This window comes from Symphalangus syndactylus, chromosome 19 (assembly GCF_028878055.3).
Source record: "Symphalangus syndactylus isolate Jambi chromosome 19, NHGRI_mSymSyn1-v2.1_pri, whole genome shotgun sequence".
Taxonomy (NCBI): domain Eukaryota; kingdom Metazoa; phylum Chordata; class Mammalia; order Primates; family Hylobatidae; genus Symphalangus; species Symphalangus syndactylus.
In genome coordinates, this window is record NC_072434.2 from 55,099,115 (window position 1) to 55,121,279 (window position 22,165).

The 22,165-nt window shown below is 42.8% G+C and overlaps 1 protein-coding gene and 1 pseudogene across 4 annotated transcripts in view; both read left to right on the forward strand.

The window, feature by feature from the left end:
- DAB1 (DAB adaptor protein 1) overlaps positions 1-22,165 on the forward strand; it is a 1,047,542-nt gene that overhangs the window by 414,519 nt on the left and 610,858 nt on the right. The gene's annotated exons all lie outside the window — the stretch shown is intronic.
- LOC129458569 (small ribosomal subunit protein uS10-like) lies at positions 15,343-15,893 on the forward strand (annotated as a pseudogene).

Consider the following 22,165-nt stretch of genomic DNA (forward strand, 5'->3'; position numbering starts at 1 on the left):
TCATTTTCAGGCCAAATCTCCCCGCTCTCAGGGCTCCTACACACGCACATACACACAGCAACCTCACTCCCTCTCTTAAACACAAACTCAAGCTCATGAATTCTCTCACACACGTGCATGTGCACACATACACATACACACACACACACTCAAGCTTATGAATTCTGTTGTCTCCCCCAACACACACAAGTTCAAGGTCATGAATTCTGTCTCTCAGTCTTATACACACAAACACTTTCTCAGACAAACAGGCACACAAGCTTAACCTTGTGAATTCTGTCTCTCTCTCTCTCTCTCACACACACACACAGACACAGAAACACACACACACACACACACACACACACACACACCCCTTGTGACCAACTCTTTGAACCCAAGGCAGAAGGTGGGCATGAGAAAGTAGGCCAGTCTTCAAATTGTCTTGTCAGTGAGGAAGCAACAATCTGGAGCAGAAGGCAACACGAACAAAGCCCTGCGTGCTGTTGCTGCTAATGATTTAGGGCAGTAGGTGTGTCTGCCGTGCTGCCCCCCTGCTTCCAGACCCGGAGCCCGTGGCACTGCAGCTGTTACGTCCTCCTCCTACCTCCTCCTGTCTAGCTCTCCCTCTCTGCATCTGTGTTCTCTCCCCTGCTCCTGCTGCTGCTGGCCTGAGAAGGAAAGCATGAGGATGGGCAGCACATCTTTTAGGTGTCTGGGTGCCTGGCACTGTGCCACATGTTGGGTACCTCTTAGCTCAAAGCCCTCTTTAATCCAACCCCTTCCCCTCACTCTCACCCCAAGTTTTGCTGATAGTTGTATTTGCGGGTTTATCCCCACATGGGAAACACTCTATTTCTGGGCATATTTCAAAAGTCAAGTTCACTCAATCACTAGTCATCTGTTTAATAAGCATTTTTTGAGATTCATTTCATACAAAACTAGCATTTTCCCTGGAGTCCTGGAAACAAGTCCGGAGGGACCTATCATTCTCGTTTAACCCTATAAACATTGGTTGAGTAAAGGAATCTTCCCCAGCACCCCATATGTTCCTATGTAAGGAATAGGTTAGGACATCCAAACTCATCATCTGCTGGGCCTTGTGTGAAATTGAAAGACCTCATGTGGAAAGCCCAGACCCCTTCTCACACTAAGCTCCTCTACTGGGAGGTTCTCCTTTCAGGGCGGAGTCTCAGCTGGCACCAGAGAAACAAATTCTCCAGGATTGCCATTTTTGCTACCCCTGAAAACAAGCCCGCAAGCCTGCTCTGGAGGGAATGACCGTGGATCCCTATTGGAAGCAGGCAGATAGTAACGAAGTAACAAATACAGTAAAGGCGAGGATTCTGGGATGTGTCAAATGTCTCCAGTCATTGTTCTTGTCACCAGCTCAGTCCTTCTGTGCCTTGACAGTCTCTAGCAGCCTTGCTGTCCTGTTCTGTGTCTCAGGTGGTATTCATGCCTGCTCAGCCCTTGGTCAGAGTCCCACTCTGCTCTGGATCCAGTTGACCCCTCCCCTCTTTGAAGTCCTTCCTGACCTCCATTTTCCCAGGATGAAGCTTGGCAGTTGGACAAAGAAGGATTGTCCCTGCTGGCCCTAAAATATTTCACAGGACACCCTTGGCCAGCTCCATCTCTCTAAAGCTCCAATTATTTATCTATAAAATAGGGTCCCTGACTCATGTCTGTAATCACAGCACCTTGGGAGGCCAAGGTGGGAGAATCACTTGAGCCCAGGCATTCAGGACCAGCCTGGCAACACAGGGAGACCCTCTCTCTCCAAAAATAATTTTAAAAATTAGGCCGGGCACGGTGGCTCACACTTGTAATCCCAGCATTTTGGGAGGCCAAGGCTGGCAGATCATGAGGTCAGGAGATTGAGACCATGGTGAAACCCCGTCTCTACTAAAAATGCAAAAAATTAGCCGGGCGTGGTGGTGGGCGCCTGTAGTCCCAGCTACTCGGAGAGGCTGAGCCAGGAGAATGGCGTGAACCCGGGAGGTGGAGCTTGCAGCGAGCCGAGATTGCGCCACTGCACTCCAGCCTGGGTGACAGAGCAAGACCCCGTCTGAAAAAAAAAAAAAAAAAAAAAAATTAGCCAGGCCTGGTAGCATGCCCCTGTGGTCCTAGCTAATTGGAGGCTGAGGTGAAAGGATCACCTGACCCCAGGAATTTGAGGCTTCAGTGAGCTATGATTGCACCACTGCACTCCAGCATGGGCAATATTGCAAGATTCTGTCTCAAAAAATAAAAAATAAATAGATGACTTAATAGCCTCGAAATGTAGTTGAAAAGGATAAGGCAAATCATGGTCCTAGCACAGCGTTGCCGTGTACCAGGTGCTCCATAAAAGTTAGTTCACTCTCCTTATTCCTCACCTCACAGGGCTATCTCCTTAAGCTAGGTTTTGTCCCCCTAACTGTTTAATAAATACTTGTCCTGCAGGATGCTCCATAAAAAAGGATCTGTAACTGCTACCCATCATATTCCTGTCATAAAGGATATTAATACTTTAGGTCCTGAGGAGTCCTGCAGTTTAAATAAATCCATTTAATCCATTGTTTTCTTCATTACCCTTGACAAAATGAGCACGTTGTTTGCTTAGCAAACACCTACGTAACATACTCTGTGTTTTACAAAGGTTAACTCATTTAATTCTCATGACAGCTCTGTAAGGTGAGATATTATCATTAGTGTCCTTTTAAAAGATGATGGAATTATAGCCTATAGCACAGAGCAGTTCAGTCACTTGCCCAGGGTCACGCAGTGGTTGCAGAGCCAGGATTTGAACACAGTCTGTCTCCAGGATCTACATTCTTATCCACTCTACTCAGCTATCTCTAGTTTAAAGATGCACACACACTCACACATATATACGTGTATGTATATGCTGATTCTGCAACTAAAAAAAATAGTAATGCTATTATCTGCTAATAGCTGTTAACATTCGTAACAAACATTAATTCCAGAATATATAGAAAGGCTCCAGAAAGGCTGCCTGAGACTCTCTTCTGCTCTCATTTCTCACCACTTGTTGACTTGGTCCCACCACAGAACCCAGCACCCCTGTCCACCGTCTAAGCTCCCCTGTGGACGGGTGCACTGTTTAGGAATCACTTCTCAAATGTAAAAGCAAAGTGCCAGAACCACAGGGTCTTCTTTCCTATCTCTCACTTACTGAAACACTTCCCAGCCAACCCCTGAAGGAAGACTTGTCAATCAGCCTGCTGCTGCTTTTTTTTTTTTTTTTTTTTTGACAGTCTCACTGTGCCACCTAGGCTGGAGTGCAGTGGCATGATCTTGTCTCACTGCAACCTCCACTTCCCAAGTTCAAGTGATTCTCCTGCCTCAGCCTCCCGAGTAGCTGGGATTACAGGCATGCACCACCATGCCCAGCTAATTTTTGTATTGTTAGTAGAGATGGCCATGTTGGCCAGGCCGGTCTCGAACGCCCGACCTCAAGTGATCTACCCACCTCGGCCTCCCAAAGTGCTGGGATTACAGGCGTGAGCCACCGCGCCCAGTCTTCTTCTCCTTTAGTATGATATTTTTTCCTGTATCAGTGGAGTCTGCAGAGAGGGTGCATCTTTTATTTCCCTTTTCCTGAGGAAGAAGATCTCTTCCCTGGAGTTTTTGTTCTAGTTCAGAAATCCTTCGGTGGGTCTTCTTAACATGACACTCATAGTCCCTTATTTGTAAGCAGCAGGAAGTTCTTTTCTAGGTAAAATGAGAAGTTATGTAAGTGTGGAAATTGCCAGATATTTAGGGAGCATATCCCAAATGCCCAATTCTGTGCTAGGCAAATAGAACCCAGGTACCTTTTGTCTTTTATGGCAGGAGAATGTTCATGAATGAGCAAACAAGCACAGGTGAGTCTTGGGAAAAGGAGTTTGACATTCTTTGATTTGAGTACCTCTGATTCTGTTTTTCCATTTTCGCTCACAACACAAGTTAAAGTCACCTAAAAAGTGTCATTTTATACAATGTCAGCAAAGTAAGGGACCTTAGAGATCTTCTAGCTCAGGGTTTGTCAAACAGGTTTTCTCTCCAATGCCAGTATCAAAGGAGTGGAAGTGTTGCTTGAATTGCTGAGGTGACAATTTTAAGATGGCATCTGAGCTTGTAGGGCAAGTGTTCTGATCAATGTAGTGATGTATGCCAAGGGACCCATCTTAACTTGGGTTCTTCCTTAGATGTTGGGCTTGAGATGGGGTACTTGTGGAAAATATTTAGTAAGGAGCCTCTCAGAAGGGGAGAGAGACAAGCAGGCTGAAGGCAGGGAAGAAAGTTAAGCAAGGATGTGGTCTCAGCTGGGGACCAACCTGGGCCACTGCAGTGTGAATTGAGGCAGGGGGCTAACCTTTCGTACACTGGCGGTTGGTTATTGACTATGGATGTGGGGATGGGGATGGTTTATACCCCCAGCCTGGTGGCTCTCCTCAACAGAGGGCTATTCTTGGAAGAAGGGAGCAGCTGTCAGTCATTAGCAGCTGACACTCACAGCAGCTGGGCAGTATGTGCACCAGCCCAGGAAAGGGAGTCTGGGCAGGGTACCAAGAAAGTCCACTACTGACACAGAGTGACAGAATGATGGTCCACTGGCTAGGCAGTTAGCATCCTTAAATAGAGCACATCAGCTCATTTACAGGTGAGAAATCTGATGCCCAGAAAGAAACGCTCAAGTCAAAATTCCTTTGCGTACCCTCAGGGTCCTCCACAGTTTGGCTCTATGCTTAGTTACCAATCCTCTGCCACCCTCAGAGCATGGCAGACATGCTAGTCCTGTTGGTGCCTTGTTCCTCAGGGATTGTGGCACTTCTCCTACCACCTTGCTTTTGGTCATGCTTTTCCTCCTCTGGCAGTATGTGAAATATCCTCCCTCACTTTTCTATTGAGCAATTCAAAATACCCTGTAGATCCATTTCATAATATTTGGAGTGATATGGCCATCACAGATTGCCTAAATGGGGTCTTAGCCCCTTTAAAAAGAATCTGAAAGGATTTATATTCTCAGAGCAGGTGATCTGTAGGAAACCATAGATTATCTATAATGCCTGCGCTGCCATTATAGATCTCCTATAAGTACCTACAGAACATTATGGATTTCTTGTAGAATCCCACAGATTGCCTATGGTAATTGTGTCATGTTAAATAGTCTTTCATTCAACTGTCTGTTGAGTGTTTACTATGTTGTGGAGAAACCAGGTGAGCAGAACTGACAAGGTCTTTGCCCTTATTCTAAGCATAAAAAGAAAAGATTCAATATGCAGGAAATGAATACATAATTTCAGATGGTGTTAAGTGCCATTGAGAGTGACTGAGGAAAATATTCAAATTTCGTACATCAAGGAAAGACTTCTCGAGGAGGTAACATCTGAGCTGAGATCTGAACAGTGAGATAGAGTCTTCTCAGGAAGGTCCGAGAAAAGATCCCTCTGGACAGAAGAAACAGGAAATGTACTAGCCCAGAGGAAGGAATGAGCTCAACATAATTCAGAAACAAAGGAAATGTCGGGGTGTCCAGGAAGTGGGGAGTGAGCAAATGAGGGAGGGGCCATAGTAAGAACGCTGGACAGGTAGTAGGGGTAAAGAAATAAAAGCCACAGTGCCTTCCCTCAGACATACTCCATTCCCATAGGGTGCTTGTAGATAGCAGCAGTTAGTACCCTTACTATTATAGTAAGACCACCTGTGGGTATTTACAGCACTGTTTCAGTGCTTACAGGGGCCCTCACAGTCAGCTACGATGATAGTATTTCATTATGAACTGCCTGTAGGAATATGACATGTCATCTCCAGTCATGAGTTGTTAGCGATGACCTGAAGACATGTAGTTCCACTGTAAACCCTGAAGATGCTTTCAGCTGGTAAAGCTTGATAATTGTGTTTGCAGCATCACTAAGATTGCTTGGAGACTGTTTTTAAATCCAAGACTGTTCCAAAGAACATTTTTTTTCTTCGACTCAATTTTCTCTCCCTCTTATTGATTAACATGTGAAATTAATCCCAAGCAAGTATTTGGTACAAATGACAGCACCCAGCTACAAACATTTCCCCCAGTGTTGTCAGTTAGGATTAGTTACAGTTCCAAGTAGTACGATGATACTGGTTTAAATAAGAGAGAAGTCTGTTTCTCTTTCACAGATAAGTCAGAAGTTGATGGTCCTGGGGTGGATTTGGCAGTGCTACTCTGCAAAGTCCTCAGGAATCCAGGCTCCTTCCAGCTTCCTGCTCTGTCCTTCAAGATGGCTCTTCAGCCATTACATCCACGTTCCAAGTAGCAGATGTAGAAAGAAGGGAAGAAAAAGCAAGACAGCATGCTAGTTATTTGTTGAAGAAATCTTCAAGAAAATGTCCGAATACACTTCTGCTGACCTTTGACCAGAACTTAGTCACGTGGCCACGAAACCGCAAGGGGGCTGTAAAATACGGTATTTATTCTTGGAAGGCACAGGCCTTGGCAGAATATTCTCTTACTAAGAAAGAAGGCAGAGGCCGGGCGCAGTGGCTCACGCCTGTAATCCCAGCACTTTGGGAGGCCGAGGCGGGTGGATCATGAGGTCAGGAGATCGAGACCATCCTGGCTAACATGGTGAAACCCTGTCTTTACTAAAAATACAAAAAAATTAGCCGGGCATGGTGGCGGGTGCCTGTGGTCCCAACTACTCGGGAGGTTGAGGCAGGAGAATGGCGTGAACCCGGGAGGCGGAGCTTGCAGTGAGCCGAGATTGCGCCACTGCACTCCAGCCTGGGCGACAGAGCGAGACTCCGTCTCAAAAAAAAAAAAAAAAGAAGGCAAAAATGGATAATGAGGAGAAATCAACAGCTTTTACAATACCCACTATGGAAACAATTCATGTGACAAAATTCTCATTAGTAAAAATGCCCCAAACCAATGGTCGCTAGCCCTAGGATGTTAAGAAACAGTCAAACTAAATTTAAAAAGAGAAGGAGTCCAACATAGCACTGGCAACCGATAATTTTTCCAAGCAAGGATGTGAAAAACAGCTTAAGCCTGTCACCCACTGTCACAATCATCTCATAAGGAAAGAAGACTGTATCACAAAAGAAGAAAGGACTTACTGACTCCTTACAAATGTTTTAATGGATTAAATTTAGCTTCTGTTGGGGGGGGAGGAATAAACTTATTTTTTTCATTTCACCACAAAACAGTGAAAGCTTCATCATGGACCAGTATTATTAAGTGGTGCTTCAAACTGAAAGCATGTCTTTAAGACAGTATGACACTTTCTGTTTCTAAAAGCTCCCCCAAGTTGCAATAATAATGACCATTTATCCAGAGCACAAACCATTAACTGATGGACCTTAGGCCAGGTTCTATTCATAGACCTTGTGTTTGATCTGAGCAGTAATTTGGGGTTTGTTTGTTTGTTTGTTTTTAACTTTGAATTTGCTGTCAACATTGAAAGCTTAAGAGATTTTACATAAAAAATAATCATCATTCTTGCTTCTCTTGAAAAGTGAGAAGTTCGGGCACAGCGGGGCCCTCATTTCCACATGGTCACTCCCAGCTGGATGCAGCACAGCAGCAGCTGCCCCTTTCGATGGGCACACACTTGCCAATTCATTACGGGTCCACCTGGCCAGCCTCTCCTTTTTGCAATATGCCGGGTGCCTGGGGAAACCTGAGTTTGTGACTCCTCATTTCATGCTACCAATATACAGGTATTTAGATACATACTTCTAAACTTCACACCAACCTGAAAATTAAACATTATTATCCCCTTTTTACTAGAGCAAAGAACAAAGAAGTACGATGACTTGCCCAGGACTGAAGCTAATAGGTGCCCACCTGGAATTTGAACCCAGGTCTCTCCGACTCCAAGGCCATTGTGCCTTTCGCTGTACCACTCTAGCTTCCAGCAGGTTTCTGACCCACATCTCTGTCAGCCCTCGCACAGGTAGAATTATTCATGCCATCTGGTTTTTAGGACTTTCTTAGAATTAGCTGAGAAAGTTTTGAATTTCCTGTTTCTCTTGCAGTATTATTTTAGACTCCTTTTCATATTTATTTTTGAGGGGGAAAATATCCTGGGGAAGGAATGGTGGTTCAGAGAAGAACATCGCCATCTATCATGCAGACACAGCATGCATTTAAACAGCTCTGAGTACATAAATTGGTTACTTAATCGGCCCTAGCTAATCCATAGAGTGCAGAAACCAAACTACACTATGGGAAACAGCTTTTATACATGGGATGTGCACATCTGACAGAGGCTAGGGTTCTTGGAGCAGATGCTGAGTGAGGCTCAAGGCCTTCTGACCCTCCCACCCGCTGTAGGCTCTCAGTGCCTCATCGGTAGGTGTTTTCAGATCATGAGGACAAGCTGGATCCTTTCATTAGAGAAGCAATTCTGAAACACAGTGAGAATTTTAAAATGTGTATGTCTTTGAGTTTCTTTTCATTCACAACTGGACTTCTTTACTTTAAGCTCAGATGGGGAAAACATAAAAATAATACTACCTGCTATATTCACATTTACACACATTCCAATTTTCCTTGTAAAAGACTACATACTTGTGAAGCATATTTAACTATGACATTATCAACTATTTCCAGATCATTCAATTTGACAAATGTATGCTACTTCCTTCAAATCACCTGAGTTGTGTTGACTGCTGTGTGTCAGGCATGAAGGGCAATATGTGTGTGGATAGCAATAAGGTACAGTCCTTGCCCTCAAGCTACTCTTAGCCTCATGTAGAAGACACCCATATAAACATACAGTTCATGGTTTCATTCACTGATGCAACAAATCCTTTCTTTAACGCCTCTTATGATCTAAGCACTATTCTAGGAACTCATCCCTATATTTATAAAGTTTACAGTTTACATTCTAGTTGTGGGGTGGGGATGGATTCGTTTCCTGCGGTCACTATAGCAAAATACTGCAAACTTAGTAGCTCGAAACAGTGTGAATTTATTATTTTAAGGTTCTGGAAATCAGAAGTCAGAAATACATTTCACTGGGCTGAAATTAAGACCTTGGCAGTCCCATTTTCCTTCTGGAGGCTCTAGAATCTACTTCGTTACCTTTTCCGGCTTCTAGGAATGCCTGCACCTGTACTCCTTGACCCATGGCCCCTTCCTCCATGTTCAAGTCCAGCAGCATAGCATCTTTTCTCTTCCCTGACCCCTGATTCTGTCCTTACATCTTCTCTCTCTGACTCTGATCCTGCATCTCCCTTTAATAAGAACACTGTAATTATATTGGGCCCACCCAGATAATTCAGAATAATCTCCCCATCCCAAGGGCATTAATCCGATCATATCTGCAAAGTACGTTTACCATGTAAGGTAACATAATCACAGGTTTTGGGGATTAGGACAGGATGTGGACATCTTTGGGACCATTATTCACCCTACTACAGGGACAGACAGTGAACAACTAAATTCACACACACACACACACATGCACACACACACACACGCACACACACACACACACAGACAAGATCATGCCAAACATGGATATGTGAATATGGCATAGGATGAGGGCAGAGAGCAAGACAGGAGTAGCTATTTTAGGTAAGAGATGGGTCTTAGGAGGTGACATTTATAGCTGAATGAGTGAGGGAATGAGTGTCCTGGGGATGTCTGTGGGTGGGTCCTGGAAGCTCAGTAATTAGTAGGAACGGCAATGCACAGAATCTGAGACATGAATGAGCTTAATATGTTGGAAAAGCAAAGGGGCCAATGACACTACATAAAAGTTGGCGGGCCCAGGAGTGGGGGGTGCTATGAAGTAAGTCAGGTATGGAATTCGGAGTTTATTCTAAGTGCAATAGGAAGACCTTAGAGGATTTATAGCAAAGGAATGCGGTATCTTGATTAATAGTTTCAAAAATACTATTCCTTTAGAGATCTGATTGCTGGGGTGGCAAGAGTAGATGTAGCAAGGCCTGCTAGGTATGCTGCCAGATGGCCCAGGACATGCATGATGCAGGCTTGAGTTTGGGCGATATCAGTGGAGGTGGAGAGAGGTGCTCAGAGTCAAAGTACACCTGTAAAGGTTAGCTTGCTTGGCTTGCCAGTGTACTAGCTGTGGAGGCTTGGAGGAAAGGGTGGAGTCAGAGGACCTCTAGGCATGGGATCTAAACAGCACTATGAGATAGGTGTCCTGCAACGCTAGAGAGATGACTAAGCCACAGTCGCAAATTTTATCAATAACTTAATTGTAGACAAGTAGACTTTGTTCACTACAATAATAACTATTCAGATTTATGCATATAATCAGCCTTTGCCTTATGTTTTTATTCTTTTCCCTCAAAAGAAATGCTGGTACTATGGAATCTGTGATGCAGGAGGTGATAGAACAATAAACATTCTGGGGGTGTCCTCAAGAAAGAGATCTGTTTCAGCTGAGTTACCTAAAAGGGAAGGCAGGAACCTTGGTGCTGAGCAGGGCAGTGGCTCTCACCTGTTAACTCTTGGAGTCTACCTGGAGAACTGCCTATGCTGGGTGCCTGAGTTCGGGAGGCCTGAAACTGGAACACTTGGAAAGATAAATGCAAAAAAAAAAAAAAAAGCCACTGCACACCAACAGTGAGATAGCTGAGCAGAATTGTCAACAACAGTGTACTGATTTATTCTAGTGCAAAAGCAAGCATGAGTGAAACTTGAGAGTTGCTAGATAAGCATCTGCCTTCCAGGAGTTCATAGTCCAAAAGAAAGATAAGCATCCAGAAGTAACTAGAACCCTGGGTGCAAACTTAAGCACTCAATGCTTTGACTTTTGAAAATTAAATGAAAAATCAATAAGATCACATCCAAGACTGATATGGTTTGGCTGCATCCCCGCCCAAATCTCATCTTGAGTTGTAATCCCCAGATGTTGAGAGAGGGACCTCATGGGAAGTGATTGGATCATGGGGGTGGTTTCCCTCATGCTCTTCTCATGATACTGAGTGAGTTCTCATAAGACCTAATGGTTTTATAAGCATCTGGCATTTCCCTTGCTGGCATTCGTTCTCTCTCCTGCTGCCCTCTGAAGAGGTGCCTTCTGCCATGATTGTAAGTTTCTTGAGGCCTCCCCAGTCATGTGAGTCAATTAAACCTCTTTTCTTTATAAATTACCCAGTCTTGGGTATTTGTTATTAGCAGTGTGAGAATGAACTAATACAAAGGCAGTGGATTTTTTTTGTTAAAAGCCTAGGTTCTGGAACCAGACTGCTGGGGTCAAACAAAACTTTGCTAGGTGACATTGGGCAAGTCCCATAATCACTCTGGGCCTCTATTTCCATATCTGTACATCGAGACTGACAATCATGCCTTTTTCATGGGGTTAAAATGAATCAACATGTGTAGAGTGCTCAGATTAGTGCCTGGTTCATGGTGAGGCTCAGCAAGAATCAATGATTATTAACGCATATCAGAAGCTTTTGACTTAAAAGCTCAATAACTGGGACCTAATTTTACTATTGTATAGTGGAACAGATGAATTCACTCCACTTCAACAGGAGTGTCTTACAAGCCTACTGTGTGCTCAGAATGAAAAGATAACTGGCAAGTCTTGAACTTCAGAGTCCTCAGTATAGAAGAGAGGACAGATCAACAGCAACACAGTTCAGTGAGTGGAAGGAGCATACCAGCAGAGGATTCTAGTCCAGTACCTGGCAATTAGTGGGTACCCAGTAAATATGCATCCCTGCAGCCATTTCCAAATAGTGCTAACTTTGTACCTGTCCAGAAGAATTCTATTTGTCCAGAGTGTGTTATTTTTTAAATACAACAGGACTGTTTCAAACAAATTGATCATAAATCTGAGATGTATGCTAAAGTGACTAAACAAGATGTTTTAACATCTGGAGTGTAAAAAAAATGGTGGGGTCTGTGTTTCTAGGTTTATTTTTTGACATAATGCTGAAACTTTAGCAAATATGTTGTTTGTTAAAATAGCATTTTAGATTTATTTTGCCTTTTAGAATTTTCAAAGTGCCTTCACATTACTTTATTTAATCTTAAAAAACCAGCGACTATCTATCCTGAATTTTCAGATGAGGAAACCAGGATCCATTTCTGTAGCCAATGGCAAGTAAAGGAAAATGCATGAAGGCATACTATCTAATGAACTGCTCTTTTTTCCCTTTTAGATTGTAAAGTTGTTCCTGGGTATTTGAGGGGGAATTCGTCTCCAGGATCACCCTCAAATACAAAAACCCACAGATGCTCAAAGTCCTTATATAAAATGGTATAATATTTGCATATAACATACACACATCCTCCTGTATCCTTTAAATTATCTCTAGATTACTTATAGTACCTAACACAATGTCAATGCTACACAAATAGTTGTACTATATTGCTTAGGGAATAATAATGAGAAAAAAGTCTGCATATGTTCAGTACACATACAATCATCAATTTTACTTTCTGAATATTTTTGATCCGCAGTTGGTTGTATCCACAGATGCAGAACTCACAGATACGGAGAACTGACTGTATTTATTATTTCAGGAAATCTTCCAGCCTCTAGTCCAGGGATTACAAATGCAAATGCCTATCGGGGCCATGCTGAGAACAAAAGGTATAAATAGGTTTGATGTAAGGTCAGAGGGAGTTGGACCTGGCTAAACTGGGGAGTGTAAGGCACACCCAGGCCTTCAAATTGCTATTTATATTTATAACTTGCATTTTTATGATACATAATTTTATCAAGGCAGAATTAAGCTCGATATCGCATATCTTCACAATAACTTAAAGATGGTGAGAGTGAACGATTTCCCCTATTTGACAGATAAGGAAACGGAGGCACAGTGAATTGACTTCAAGTTAATAGAACAGCTTAACCACCAGCCAGTAGAATGTAGGGGTTAAGAACATATGTTTTGGGACCTGGTAGATTTAATATAGAAACTTGGATTTGTAACTTGCTGAGCTCTGAGATGTTGAGAAGTTACTTAACCTCACTGAGACTTAATTTCCCTGTCTGTGTAATGGGAATAATAATGTTCATCTGAAAAGTTTTTTGAATACTAAGTGTGATCCCACACATAAGTATTTAGCCCAACATCTAGCATATCACAAGTATTTAATACTAATTTGTTTGATGGTATTAATTAAAAGGAGAATAACTCAAGTCTATTGATAAGTGCAGGTTTTTACTCCTGGCCTGCCAAGGTTTCAGATATGAGGATTCAAAAGCTTTACTGGTAATTCCTTTAGAATTCTACCAGTGATGAAGCACAAGCAAGGGGGCAATGCATTTCTCTCTCTCTCTCTTTTTTTTAGTGTCTTCACAGCATGTTGTTTGTATGACCAGAGAACAGATATAAATTTACATAAGGGAGAGAAAATCATAGATTGTCAAAGCTGGAGGTGATCTTACTTTTCAACTAAAGACACTTACCCAGAGAGGTTACATTGTGTATGTGTGTGTCTGTGTGTGCATTCAATTTTAATATATTTATAGTCTGTTTTGTATATATTTTATATTACATATGTCATATGTATATGTATATATATGTATGTGTATACACATATGTACAGTCATATCTCCCAGGGGGTGGGAGGTGTAGCCTAGAGTATAGAGATTTTTTCTGAGTATGTTCATGCCTGGGTCTTCAGGTATTATAAGCTGCATATGGGAGTAGAGGAAGAAGAAAGGGCGTTGGCTATCCAGCAGTTATTTTTGCCCCATGTTGCATGCTCTGTCTTACCTGGCAAATCTGAATGCTGACCCCTCTGTGGTTCTCTGCCTGGCTGGTGACTGTGCTTGTCAGCTGAATCCACTCCCGACAGTCATTACTGGACTGTTAAATCCAGGACCTATCACCCATCTGCCTTGAGACTTTCTTAAATTTGCTTACTTCTCTCATGTGCTGATGGGCCCTCTCTCATTTATTATCCCCTCTGTCTTTTTGTTAGTTCTTTAATTTTAATGAGATCATGGGAGAAAGAGGAAATAAATGTGTGTGATGCAACTAAATTCTTTACATAAACAAGGTTTATTTGAGTGGTAAAATAAAATTTGAACTGGGTGGGGTTTAACCCAAACCGGAAAGACCTAAGGTAGGAGAAATGCAATGGTCAGGCAAGAGATGATGAGGCTGACCTAGGGCATAGGCTTTTGAATAGGATGCAAAGGAATACATTTTAGGTATGTTTCCAAGATCAAATTCAAAAGATTTTACATGACTGGGTAGACAATAACTCTTTTTTTTTTTTTTTTTTTTTTGAGACAGAGTCTCGCTCTGTCACCCAGGCTGGAGTGCAGTGGCGCGATCTCGGCTCACTGCAAGCTCCGCCTCCCGGGTTCAGGCCATTCTCCTGCCTCAGCCTCTCCGAGTAGCTGGGACTACAGGCACCTGCCACCACGCCCAGCTAATTTTTTGTATTTTTAGTAGAGACGGGGTTTCACCGTGGTCTCGATCTCCTGACCTCGTGATCCACCCGCCTCGGCCTCCCAAAGTGCTGGGATTACAAGCGTGAGCCACTGTGCCCGGCCAGACAATAACTCTTAAAAATAGGAAAGGCAGAAGGAAGAACAAGTTTGAAGAGAAGATAAAGAATTCAGTTTGGTCATGTTAAGTCACATTGGGCATTACAGAAAACTAATGTTTGCACATAAAAGATGAAGGCATCATACAGAAAAATGTGTGACTGGTAGGGAATATAATTGGAGAGATGTTCACATTAGTAACTTTTAAACCTTTTGGACTATGACCCAGTATATGCACACATACAACCAAACACAACTAAAAAAATCACACCTTTAACTTCGATAGACTATGATATTTTGTGTTATTCAATTTAATTTAAATAAAATTCTGGTCAAAACTCACCAAACTGATTTAATGATTCACCAATATGTCATGAAAAATATTGGATTAGGCTGGGCATGGTGGCTCACACCTGTAATCCCAGCAGTTTGGGAGGCCGAGGCAGGTGGATCATCTGAGGTCAGGAGTTCGAGACCAGCCTGACCAAAATGGTGAAACCCCGTCACTATTAAAAATACCAAAATATCAGCCAGGCGTGGTGGCAGGCACCTGTAATCCCAGCTACTTGGAGGCTGAGTCAGGAGACTTGAACCCCGTAGGTGGAGGTTGCAGTGAGCTGAGATCGCACCATTGCACTATAGCCTGGGCAATAAGGGCGAAAATCCGTCTCTCTCTCTCTCTCTCTCTCTCTCTCTATATATATATATATATATATATAAATATATTTCATATCTAATAAATGTTTCACATATATATTTCACATATATATTTCACATATAATATATATCATATATTTCATATATATAAATTTCATATATATTATATCTTTCATATATTATATCTCTCATATAATGTGTATATATATAGGATTAGAATGGATGGCTGACTGAAGAACTTTAGATAAGAACGCAAATTGCTCTTTGCGGACAATGCGGTCGCAAGTGGTGTGGGGCTGTCATCCGCCGACTCCTGCTCCTGGCTCACCACTGTTCACTCTCACTGAGGAACAAGTTGATCAGGAAGCCACACAGCTTCCATGACTTTTAAAAATACCGAAAAAACACTCATGGGGCCGGAGGTGGCAATTCACCAAATTTGAATCACTCTAAGGAGCCGCAGTGTAAAATCCCAGGAGATGGTATGTGCTGACTTGATCAGAGGAGCAAAGGAAAAGAATCTCAAAGGGAAAGGACCAGTTTGAATACCTACCAAGATTCTGAGAATCACTACAAGAAAAACCCCTTGTGGTGAAGGTTCTAAGACATGAGGTCGTTTCCAGATGAGAATCCACAAGTGACTCTTTGACTTGCACAGTCCTTCTGAGATTGTTAAGCAGTTTACTTCCATCAGTATTGAGCCAGGAGTTGAGGTGGAAGTCACCGTTGCAGATGCTTAAGTCAACTGTCTTAATAAATTGATTACTGGTTGTTTAAAATAAAAAAAAAATGCAAATCATGAGTATGGTACCCAGGGCCATCAATCAAGATTTCACTTTAGGGATTAAACTGTGTTTAGAAGAGAACATCAGTGTTCAGTGATACTAACTGAATAAAGAATTCAGTTGTTCTATTGTTCTTAAGATCGTAAGAAACCTGTTGGATCTAGGCAATATGGAAGTGAATTCTCATAAAAACACAGTCCATGGCAAGAAGTGGAACTTGCACTTGGAGTAAAGAAAATGTGTCAGTAAAGCCTTTTCCACTTAAAATAGGGCTGCAGCATTTTCTCTCTGGTGCCAACCCTTGAAACACTGCTGTAAAGGATGGGTCGCACGTTTGGTTTCTTCCTATAGTTAACTGTATGTCCTTGAAGGGCCAGACCCTTGACAGTTTCTGGGTAGATAGCCATGTGAAACAGAGGCCTCTGATCTACTCTCAACGTGATCTGCATTTTACTTAGCACTCATTTACTGAACACCTGCTACAAGCAACACCAACACCCTAGAAGAATGTGGAGATAAATGATAATTCCTGCCCTCCAGGCTCACAATCTATTGGGAAGACAGAAATAAATAATTCTGGGAGCAGGCCAATGGTGATAGATGCTCCACTAGGCATGGAAAGACAGTAGGAAATAAAGAGGAAAGAAAATTATTTCAACTCAGGATTCATTGTCTCCTTCTCATTTTAAAGTTCTTCTTCCAAACATCATCTCCCCAGAGTGGTTCGTGCACCCCACTTCCCAAATAACTTTATTTCATTAGCCTGTTTTATATTCTTTATGGCAATTCTTATTATTAAGGATTATCTTTATTATTTATTTTTATAATCATATGTTATTTGGAAAGAGCTGTCCAAGCCACCAAGATACAAGAGATAGGATATTTCAAGTAAGGTCCCAGGTCTGGGTAACAACTAGCAAGGAAAATATGTAAAAATTGATTACACAACTCCTATGGGTCTCACCAACACTAAGAACATGTGACAGTTCAGCTATCACAGGTTGGAACAGGATTTTTGAAGAGGGACTTCTTTGCCGAGAATGGAGGCCCATTTCCTCCATGCGGAGGAGTGGCCATGTCTCCCTGACACAGGAACCCTAGTGAAGCGGCTTCAAGTGAACACCTGTGGAGGTTGAATATGTTGGAGTTCTCTACTGTGACATCACCAGCTGCCCCAAAACTTAGTGACTGTATTTATTATTGCCACATTTTCTGGCTCTGTGGGTCAGTGATTCATAAAAGTACATCGGAGAAGTATCTGCTACAAAGTGATGTCTGAGGTCTCCTTAATAACTTAAACAGCTGGGAACTAACCAGGAAACTGTGACTGTCTCTGTTTCCCCTGTTCTTTCATGTGGCTAGCATGGGCTTCTTCTTCTTTTTTTCTTTGATAATAAAACAAGAAATAAATTTCAAAACCTGTTAGTTTTCTACTTAATTTTAAAGGTGACACCTTCACCTACGTAATCTCATGGAGTAAACACAGCAGCACAGATAACTTATTTTCTGTTTCACAAATGAGGATGTTGAAGCTCAGTGTGGCTAGAAGCAACTTGCATCAGGTTTTGGAGCCTAGACTTGAACCAGCTTTTTTGACTCCACTTCCAGTGTTCACTTCAAGCCTTCTCACTGGCATGCGTGCATTCCACAAACACCACCTCGCATCAGACACACTGAAGTCACATGGAGTCATACCCATTGAGGTGACAGGAAGCAGCAGCACATGGCTTCTTCAGGGCAGTGGAGGCCCCCAGCTCCCCGGGGAAACGCCAGCACGTGCTGACCTTGAGAAAATTATGGCTGCAGCTAGAGAAACAGGTATCAGCATTCATAGAGGGATTTGGGAATGAGAAGTGTGGTAACGGTCGGGTTTAATACTGTGCGCACATTTCTGATGAATATGCAGATGTGGCTGGTACCAGAAGCAGGAGGCGAATAACATTTACTAAACAGCAGTGCTAAACCACTTTGAAAGGGGTGTGTCAGAAGCATAGCAATGAAATTAATCCTCTTCACCTGTGAATTATCAGGGCCTTTGGGTTCCATCCAAAAACGTCTGACTTGAGTTTGCTTTGCTTCGAGCCTCTTGTGTAAACTTGATCTTAATGGAGAATGAAGCTTCAGAAACTGATACAAAATAGGAAGGGGTAAAAGGCACAACTATAAATTTGCCCAATTAAAGGACTACAGGATCAGGGCACTTCGGTTGTGCCTGCCCACCTGGGATGATGGTTGTGGGACACCTTAATGCCTGATGTGGTCCCCACTCAATTGATTTATCAAACAAGAAGACTGATAATTGTTAGATGGTCAGAATGATGAGATCAGGCCTCATGCTATCTGACAGAAGAGCTGTAGATAGAAGGCACTGAGTTTAAGTGTTCAAGGGAGAATTGTCTCTTCTGGGCTATAGGAAAATAAAGACCACCTGCCAGAAAAGAACTCCAGACCAGATCTCAAAATAAAGATGAATAGAGAGGATCCCTTACTGACAGGCACTGTGCCACCTACAGGGTACAGAAATGAGTAAGTCTCATGGCTGTAATCCCAGCACTTTGGGAGGCTGAGGCAGGCGGATCACCTAAGGTCGGGAGTTCGCCACCAGCCTGACCAACATGGAGAAACCCCCTCTCTACTAAAAATACAAAATTAGCTGGGCATGGTGGCGCATTCCTGTAATCCTAGCTACTCTGGAGGCTGAGGCAGGAGAATCGCTTGAACCCGAGAGGCGGAGGTTGTAGTGAGCCGAGATCGTGCCATTGCACTCCAGCCTGGGCTATTCAGAAGATGTTCACCCTCTCTGTGGGGAGTCCCTCATTTATTCACATGTAGTTTGTGGTGATCATTTGCTATATGGGGCCACCCAGCACTCATGCCCCCTCTATTTGGAAATAGCACCCCAAGTTCCTTTTTCCCCTCGGGAGCAGTCAGAAGGACTAACATTGAAGATGCTCTGCCTTCAGTGCTCTGGGTGGCTGACCCAGACCCCACTCCCCTCCACACACATACACACACACAGCATTCAAATCTAGAATGCTGTGTAGCACTGATGGGAAGACATTGGAAAGGATTCCTCTGACTTTGGTCTATCAGTTCTTGCCTCTTAGGTACTTTAATCTGTCCTAGTTTTCATCTTTCTATAAGCCTGGTCCTGCAGCCTCATTGCCAAACTTCTAACTACCTGGTCTTTTCCCAGTAAGTTCGTGTTTCCATTTAAGCTAACCAAAATCCATTTCTGTTGCTTGCAGCTATGCAATCCTAACATACTCACCCTCATCCATTCATTAACTCTCCTTCACCAAGAAACATTATTCCAAGCAGGGATAGGATGACCTCCTTAGGAAGCTCACCACCTAGGAGGAAAATGAGTCAGTGACTCATCGTATACCAGAGGATCTGGGCTGAAATCAGGACAAGAACAGAGAAATATTATGGGAACAATATCAAGGAAACTGAATTCTCTTGTGAATGTGAGAAAACTTCACAAGGATCATCGTATCTATCGTACCTTTTAGAGGGTGAGCATAGGTATGCCAGACACAGAAATGTGGAAAGTGCTTAGGCAAGGAAAATCATAGACGTAAAAGCTAGGAAGTATTACTTGAGCACAGATTAGGAGATTTATGGAAGAAAAGATGATAAATAAAGGAAAATAATATTTATACAGCAATCAAAAGTAGAAACAATACTATTTACCCTACTTTTTATGCAATGAATTTTGAGTCTCAAAATGTTAAAAGACTTTCCCCAAATTACACAGCTACAAAGCTATACGAGACTTCTAATCCTATCTCCTACACACCTCAGAGCATTTCTGTAAGAATCAAATGGAATCAGGCCCATTTGTTCTCATGTCTGTCTTCCTGGCTAAACTGGATCAATCCTCATCATGAAAGATGGCACATGGTTCGTTTTCTTTTTTTAAACCCTAGAAATTAGCGCAGTGTCTTGTACACACACACAAAAAAATAGTGTGTTTGTTGAATTAATTAACAAATACTTATCAATAAGAAAAACAACAAATAACATTTGGAGAGCATGTAATAATTTGGTCTCATTGTGAGTCATCAGCCCTATAAAGTGCTTGTAGACAGAATGATCTTACTCTCCCTAAGTACCTACCATGGATAGCAAAATATGTCTCATTATTAACATCCTGATTTTTCATTTTTTTAATTAATTAATTATTTCGAAAAGGAGTCATGCTCTGTTGCCCAGGCTGGAGTGCAGTGGCGCAATCTCAGCTCACTGCAACCTCTGCCTCCCAGGTTCAAGCAATTCTCATACCTCAGCTTCCCAAGTAGCTGGGATTACAGCTACCACCATGCCTGGCTAATTTTGTATTTTTAGTAGAAAGGTGTTTTGCCATGTTGGCCAGGCTGGTCTTGAACTCCTGGCCTCAAGTGATCTGCCTGCCATGGCCTCCCAAAGTGCAGAGATTACAGGTGTGAGCCACCCACCTGGCCCCCATTTTTCAAATAAAGAAGCTGAAGCTTAGGAATTTCAGAAGTGTAAACGCTAGCTAAATTATGGAGATCTGGAAAGGCAGTCTGTGGAGTCTGGATTGACTCCCTCAGGAAGTATAGAGACCCTAAAGGTGGATGAACTGATAGCCCCCAACCCCATCAAAATAAAAGGCGTAAACATGTATGCAGTAATTTTTATCTTATAATATCGGCAAAGTGAAAAATTGAGTGTCTCTGCATGGAAAAGGAAAAATAGCACTAGGCATCATTAAAAAAAAACAACTCTTTTTAATTAAAATTAAATGTCCACTGTAAGAAAAAACAAGTGGTGAGCAACAAATACCCACAGCCTTGTTTAATCACCTGTGATGAATTATAATTAGGATTTGAAAATTATTGAACTTTTTTCCCCCTGTTCACCTTGGCGCTCTGAAGGTGAATTTCAAAGAGTGCAGCAGGAATGAATATTAAAAAGTTTGTTTTATACTTGAATGCCAGAGCTCCCATCTCATTTTTCCATTAAAGCTCAACTTTTGAAATTTTTCGCTGCTTTGCAATAATTACATCTTCAGCCTGACAACTCATTACATGACAATGCTTATGCTAATTCAATTCTATAGGCGCTAGGAAAGGAAGGCACTGGCTTTCAGTGACTGGGATTTAGAAAGGGGCTTGTGGTTCAAAGAGGCCCTGCCTCAACCCATCCCGACCCCCCAGGGCTCTAAGCATTTTGCACTGACAAGGCTGGATTCTTGTAGTTTCCTGACCCACAAGCAGCACTGGCTATGGCTATGGTGCCCTTGCTCCCAGGCACCTGGTAGCTGGTTTATTTTAAGTCCTGCTTTGTTCTAGAAAGGCTGGAAATAAAATTATTTGTGTAAAGCTTTCCATCTCAACAATGGGACAAGCCCATTTGTCTTGCTCGCCCTGGAGTGGTGACATTTTTTATTTTTCTCAAGACTGTTATTGTTACTCTGATCGATTCCATTTACAGCTATTATTTGAGTTCCTACTCCGTACCAGGCCTTGGAATGTGTGAGCGAGATGATGGTGAACAAGACCTCAGACATAGCTCCTGTCTGCACTGAGCTTGCGTCCTGTTGGGGGATGCAGACATGGCAAAAGAGTAGACAATGGCACAACACAGTGAGTTGCTCCCCAATCTAGTAGGATCACTAAGGGGGCACAGAGACATGGCCTGGTGATGGGGTGAGGTGGGGCAGGACTTCCTCAAGAAGGTATCAAATGTGAGACCTGATCTGAGACCCAAAAAATGAGCTTTAGAGGGCCAGAGGACATGAGGCATTGAGGAAATGGAGAAAGAGAATTAGCAAACACTCCTGGCAAAGCACCAGTCCAAAGTGAAGACAGGACAGTGGAGCTTAGAAAGCTGGAAATTGCTTTGCAAAGCTGGAGAGCAGAATGGAGTGTCAGGAGGAGCTATCTGAGCAATGAGGCTGGGAGGGTAGAGTGCGGATTACAAAGGGCTACAGGCACCAGGCTGGGGACCTCAGGCTATGTGCATCCTCAGGGCTCTGTGCAGCCTGTTACCAAAAGTTTTAAACTGGGGAATGAGTGACTTTGCTTAAAACCCTTGAAATGCCCCATGACCAGGCCAGCACCTGCTCTCCAGGTGTTCTACATATATTATCATACTGGATCATCACACCCAACTGTCAGTAAGTACGATTATCTCCATTTTACATTTTAGAAAACTGAGGCTCAGCAGTATTTTATAACTTACTCGAGCTCCCACTGCTGCTTGTCAGTGACAGAGTCGATTTGGTCCCACGTGGGGAGAGCTGTGGAATCCCAA